This window comes from Poromitra crassiceps, assembly GCF_964638095.1.
Source record: "Poromitra crassiceps genome assembly, contig: HAP1_SCAFFOLD_2352, whole genome shotgun sequence".
Taxonomy (NCBI): domain Eukaryota; kingdom Metazoa; phylum Chordata; class Actinopteri; order Beryciformes; family Melamphaidae; genus Poromitra; species Poromitra crassiceps.
Window position 1 is genome coordinate 1 of NW_028150074.1, and position 6,959 is coordinate 6,959.

General features: G+C 48.5%; 1 long non-coding RNA gene across 1 annotated transcript; it reads right to left on the reverse strand.

Moving 5' to 3' along the window:
- Nucleotides 1-4,441: 4,441 nt before the first annotated feature.
- LOC310772212 lies at nt 4,442-6,754 on the reverse strand. The gene is made up of 3 exons (XR_014552476.1): nt 6,619-6,754; nt 4,831-4,944; nt 4,442-4,540 (listed from the first exon to the last, which is right to left on the reverse strand). It is a non-coding gene; the product is annotated as an uncharacterized lncRNA (long non-coding RNA).
- Between the last annotated feature and the right edge of the window lie 205 nt (nt 6,755-6,959).

The following is a 6,959-nucleotide window of genomic DNA, read 5'->3' on the forward strand; positions in this document are numbered from 1 at the left end:
CACGGAACTGTAATCTGCTTTGAATGTTGTTCAGAGGAATCTTTGTGAATTGAGACTTGTACTGAATGCTGACAAAAGCAAAATGATGCTTCTCAAGGTGGAAGAAGACAGCTGATGTCAGTACAAAGTGATTGAACAAGTCTCAACTTACAAATACCTCTGCTTTTTCCCAGAAGACAATCTGTCTTTTAAACAGCATATCGAGTGTCTTACGAAAAAGCTCCGGGTGAAGTTGGGTTTCTTCTATAATGTTTTTCTTTTGGTGCAAGGACAAAACTCATTCAATCAACGATTTTATCAGCAGTTGATTAGGGTGATATTTTATCTATGCATGCAAATACATCCTGATTGAAAATGTTAGATTCAGTGTACCATGCTGCATTGTGATGTGCCTCTGAATCGACTTTCCAAGCTTAATGCAGGGGTTGAGTTGATTAGATCAGAGCAGGCAGCTTCTCTGATGGACAGCAGCTCCTTAACTCCCACTGATGCCAGAGCAGGCCAGGCACCAGGCACCAGGCACGCATGGCCCGGGCCCGCAAACCCACGCCAGCCCAGCGCTGTCTCTTACATGACATCATCTTGAAGTGACGCTCGTCAGACTGTTTTTGATTCAATTGTTTCTTTAATCAAAAACATTTAATGTTTGAAAAAGGTGGTAAACAACTCAATGGGAACAAGTGGGAAGGCTGGTGCTGCTCTGCACTCTTTGGCCCAGGCCAACGCAGGGCAGATGCCTGCCACACGGGAGCGCCAGAGAGAGCTGTTTAAGAGGCGAGCATCCATGGGTCAGGAGGATGGGTCAGGGTGAGCCTGGGGACAGAAGACCACAGCTGAGGCCAGCTGAGGCGAGAGGATAGGGGCAGGTCTTCTCCCAGACATCTGCTTATGTAACCCAGAGGAGAGGGACAGGTCTTTCCCCAGACATCTGATAGCCATTCAGAACCAAGTCAACAAGTCCCTCTGGGTTTACACACTAATGGCCCCTGAGGACCCGGTCCTGGGTGACCTGACCTATAGAGTACGGCAGGAATGAGTCCAGAAAACATAGACGCTTACTGTAGCACTCCCTGCTCGTATGTAAAAGAGAATTGGAATTTTGTATGGGAATTTCAGTTAAATGCATGAAATAAGGTCTGGTTAACAAATGTTTCTGAAACAGCGAAGTTTGTGTTCAGCAAATCATCTTCACAAATGAGCATAAATTTTATGACTTTTGAAACGTCTTCTGAAAATCATGTTAAAAAACGCATGTACGCTTCAACAATCCTAAGTGTTGAGTGCTGTGGACTGGTGACTGGAGGTGCAGCTGTTGGTGTTCAGGCTGAAGAAGTATGGAGAGAGGACACCGCCCTCGGTGGCACCGGTACTGATGGAGAGAGGACACCGCCCTGGGTGGCACTGGTACTGATGGAGAGAGGACACCGCCCTGGGTGGCACCGGTACTGATGGAGAGAGGACACCGCCCTGGGTGGCACTGGTACTGATGGAGAGAGGACACCGCCCTGGGTGGCACCGGTACTGATGGAGAGAGGACACCGCCCTGGGTGGCACTGGTACTGATGGAGAGAGGACACCGCCCTGGGTGGCACCGGTACTGATGGAGAGAGGACACCGCCCTGGGTGGCACTGGTACTGATGGAGAGAGGACACCGCCCTGGGTGGCACCGGTACTGATGTAGAGAGGACACCGCCCTGGGTGGCACCGGTACTGATGGAGAGAGGACACCGCCCTGGGTGGCACTGGTACTGATGGAGAGAGGACACCGCCCTGAGTGGCACCGGTACTGATGGAGAGAGGACACCGCCCTGAGTGGCACTGGTACTGATGGAGAGAGGACACCGCCCTGGGTGGCACTGGTACTGATGGAGAGAGGACACCGCCCTGGGTGGCACCGGTACTGATGGAGAGAGGACACCGCCCTGAGTGGCACTGGTACTGATGGAGAGAGGACACCGCCCTGAGTGGCACCGGTACTGATGGAGAGAGGACACCGCCCTGAGTGGCACCGGTACTGATGGAGAGAGGACACCGCCCTGAGTGGCACTGGTACTGATGGAGAGAGGACACCGCCCTGAGTGGCACCGGTACTGATGGAGAGAGGACACCGCCCTGAGTGGCACTGGTACTGATGGAGAGAGGACACCGCCCTGAGTGGCACTGGTACTGATGGAGAGAGGACACCGCCCTGAGTGGCACTGGTACTGATGGAGAGAGGACACCGCCCTGAGTGGCACTGGTACTGATGGAGAGAGGACACCGCCCTGGGTGGCACTGGTACTGATGGAGAGAGGACACCGCCCTGAGTGGCACCGGTACTGATGGAGAGAGGACACCGCCCTGAGTGGCACTGGTACTGATGGAGAGAGGACACCGCCCTGAGTGGCACCGGTACTGATGGAGAGAGGACACCGCCCTGGGTGGCACTGGTACTGATGGAGAGAGGACACCGCCCTGGGTGGCACTGGTACTGATGGAGAGAGGACACCGCCCTGAGTGGCACCGGTACTGATGGAGAGAGGACACCGCCCTGAGTGGCACTGGTACTGATGGAGAGAGGACACCGCCCTGGGTGGCACTGGTACTGATGGAGAGAGGACACCGCCCTGAGTGGCACCGGTACTGATGGAGAGAGGACACCGCCCTGAGTGGCACTGGTACTGATGGAGAGAGGACACCGCCCTGAGTGGCACTGGTACTGATGGAGAGAGGACACCGCCCTGGGAGGCACCGGTACTGATGGAGAGAGGACACCGCCCTGGGAGGCACTGGTACTGATGGAGAGAGGACACCGCCCTGAGTGGCACTGGTACTGATGGAGAGAGGACACCGCCCTGGGAGGCACCGGTACTGATGGAGAGAGGACACCGCCCTGGGAGGCACCGGTACTGATGGAGAGAGGACACCGCCCTGGGAGGCACCGGTACTGATGGAGAGAGGACACCGCCCTGGGAGGCACCGGTACTGATAGACTGGAAGTCAGTGATGTGCTTTCCCAGCTGGGATTACGAGGGTCACAAGGTGTTGTGGGATATCCTAAGCCACCCAACGCACCATTGTATGCTTCCTAGAATTTATATAGGTACTTAGAAAGGTTGCAAATACAGTGACCTTATGTATCCTACTTGTTTCAGACAGCCTAAAACTGAAAAATTACAACTTCCTACCTTGAAATGCTACATATATTAGGTTGCTTCATTGCGTTTCAGAAACAGCCATAGGCTTACACTAAGTACATCCATAGTTGTAGATAGCACACTCCCTTACAGTGCAACGCTTTCCTCACATCATCCTAGAATGATCCCCCCCGAAGTCAGCAGTCTAAATCTGAGCTGACACTGACAGTCAAGTTTAAATACTTTAAATCTGAGCTGACACTGACAGTCAAGTTTAAATACTTTAAATCTGAGCTGACACTGACAGTCAAGTTTAAATACTTTAAATCTGAGCTGACACTGACAGTCAAGTTTAAATACTTTAAATCTGAGCTGACACTGACAGTCAAGTTTAAATACAAAAGTCTCGGCCCCTTGAGGATGACAGCATGTCACACTGTATGTGACGAGTGACGACACTATGGCAGTCTGTGTGCTCTCCTCTCGGCGTTCCCAGAGCCGTGTAGATAGAAGAGTCCCGACATCTCCATTCACTCCAATGGACCAGTTTTTTACTCTCAAGAGTTCCAGGAAGTAAGGTCCTGGATTAAGCAGCACTGTCGAGTTTCAGCAAAATAGACAGTTTGTGTTGTACTCTGAAAGGGTTTTCCCCCCCTTGAATCAAATTGCTTTATTTTATCATGCAAACGTAGCGCGAGACCCATTCCTGGCTGTTCATTGGTTAATGAGTCTCGCATTTTGGTCCTCCGCTGACGCCACTCTCTCTCTAGAGGACACTAGGCGTTCCTAACTCCTCTCATTTGCATAAGCCTGTCGTTAGATTTTCCTCTTTTTGAAATAGCTGCCGTTTCAAAGGGCCCGATTCAAATGTGGTGCACAGCCGGTCCTCCTGGCCTCTGTGCTTATTTTGAAGGCTACAAACAGAAGTGGTTGTATGATTTATATATATATATATAATAATATTATTTGACACTGCCTCTGGTTCTCTCTGCAGCCATCATTGCCATAGCCTGGTAAAGCAGTCGGTCACCTGAACTCACATTTCATTTGGCTCTGTGGGACCGTCTGGCCTCAACTCTGGGAGGGCTTTCTGCAGAAACTGCAAAGCGGACGAGCCAATCAGCGACCCGCCTTGTAGTTGACATCGTAACCGGCCAATCAGAACGTCGCTAGCAAAACGGTAATGGCCGCCTCCTTGCCTGTCCGCCTCGAGGAGTAATGTCAACGTTCGTGTAGTTTAAACAGCCATAAAGTGCAGTTATTGCAGAAATAGACTCAATAACAACAATGAAAAAAGTACAGGTACTTACGGCATAAGACTGAGCTTCCCTCCTGACTTGACTCCTTCTCTTTTCTGGACATAGTTGGCTGGGATGGTTCCCTCCCTGCCCACGGTGCTCCTGGCTCTGTACCAGTTGGGATCCTGAACCAGAACAGCAACACAAAGCTGTTAGCTCAGCTGTTAGCGCATGTGCTACCATCTCTCCCAAATCTCAGGCAACGGCTAGAATGGGGTTCAATGGGCTTAGAAGCCTACACGATGCGCCTTGAAGGTTGGATGCCGAGGGTTTGTAGCCAAGTCCACTTTAAGACTAGCGGGTGAATCATTCATTCATGAAAGCAGGCAGTGAAGCTAGTTAGCTCTGGCTAACCAGGAAGCACAATGACTGGGGCATGAAGCTGCTAATGGAGACACCCATGAGTGTTCCTTACCCTGGTGACTCCGATGATGGTCAGCACATCTCCTTTACAGAAGGGCAGGTCTTGTTCATTGGTGGTCTGGAAGTTATACTTGGCTACGCATTCTGTGCCATTCGCCCATGGTGCCTACATCACCCAGGCCAGGACAGGACAGAGAGGAACAAACACAAATCACAGCAATGAAATTCATTTCTTGTCCTTTATTCACCTTATGTAGCCACGCCCATTTGACCCGGTTCTGTGGCCGTCCTACGACTTCCGGCAAAAAAAAGAAGAAAAAAAAATGGCTGGCTGCTCCAATATAATCTAACTCTGAATTAACTAATAATTTAGCCAATTGTGTGTAACATACCAAATAAAAGCAAACGGCAATGTCTAAGAATGCAACGCCATGTAACTGGCTCGTTAATTCTCGCATTCCAGGGAATTACGTTAACGTGTGCGGGTCTTATAGACGTAAGTGGCTCGAGCGCTCGGAGGAGAGAAAACCTTCTGAAGCTTTCTTTGTTGGAGTCCAGGTATGTTTTACAAGAAAGTGCTCGTCATTGTCGACGATAACGTTATCTGACCTGGCTAACAGTGGATACTCGCTTGCTTGCTGTGTACCGAGCTCAAAGTAGTAGGCTACGTTTTTGTTTTACACACTGCGCTGTCCGCTACAAAAACAACTCTCTTCTTCATGACGTTCTTTCATATTTGGCGCCGTGACCGCCGGAAGTGTTAGACGGACCCGGAAGAATTTGGCCCACTGTAAGGTCTGAACATAAGGTGAATAGGATGAACTGAGATGTTATTGTGAATTTTGTGAAATAGTTGAGTGTCTTTAGAAATATTGTTGTTTTAGAAACATTACAATGTCTTATACTGGGATATGTCTGTAAGCCCATGTGACCTGGATCACATAATACTGAAATCAAATCAAATCAAATCAATACTGATATTGATTTGATTTGATTACAGAAGGGTTACAAATTACTATCATTTATTTTGTTTATTTTTTGAAGTAGGTATCACAATTTCCTCCTAAATGGCGAATACCTCATGAAACTCTTCATTTGTCAAATATCAATGTCAATGACAGTGAGGATTAGAATGCTGAGCATATCCAGTTTGTGCTGTTAGATCAGTTTGTGCTGTTGGATCAGTTTGTGCTGTTGGATCAGTTTGTGCTGTTGGATCAGTTTGTGCTGTTAGATCAGTACTCTGATGCGTTCAAAAAGGTGCAGCAGTAACTGTCAATGAGATTAAATGAAAGCCAGAGTACAAAGCAGTAGGCCTGAGCGAGTAAACGCTATAGGTCTCTCTCTCTCTGTGTGTCTATAGGTTTCTGTGTGTGTGTGTGTGTGTGTTTCTCTCATATAGCCTGGCATCAAACGCTTTGTGGAGTGGCACCGCTTCGGGGCCCGGTGGTTGGGGACCACTGGCATAGCCTCCCTCAGATTGTGTTTACCAGATTGGGCTTACCTCCTGTGTAATATATATATATATATATATATATATATATACGGTACACACTGTATATATTAGTGGTGGGACTCGATTAAAAAATATGTTATTATATATTATATATATATATTAATTATATTATAATGTTATATAATATTAATGTTACCCTACAATAATCGGGTAAAAGTGAGGGCCTACTATAGCAAAAATTAAATAAATATGAGAGGCAGAATGTTTTATTTCTGAAATTATTTTATTATACTTTAGTGGATTCAAATATGGTGTTTCCAAACCTGACAAACTGTCAAGGTGCCCATAGGAGGGGGGGGGGATTAACCTCCTTGCTTGACTTACCTGGATCCCAGACATGATGAAGGGAACTGGGCAGCAGGCGTTCTGAAGCAGGCACCGGTCACTGTTCAGCTGGTACCATCAGAGTTCTGAAGCAGGCACCGGTCACTGTTCAGCTGGTACCATCAAAGTTCTGAAGCAGGCACCGGTCACTGTTCAGCTGGTACCATCAGAGCTGCAACACACACAATGAAAAGCCACATTCAGCTTATTTGAAGGTTGATATCAGACAGGCTCGTCCAGAGTCCGGCCCAGAGGCCAAGTGTGGCTTGTCTCTCAAAATATCCATAGTATTCCCATGATGTCACAAGCATTTTCCTACCAATATGGCGTTACAATACACA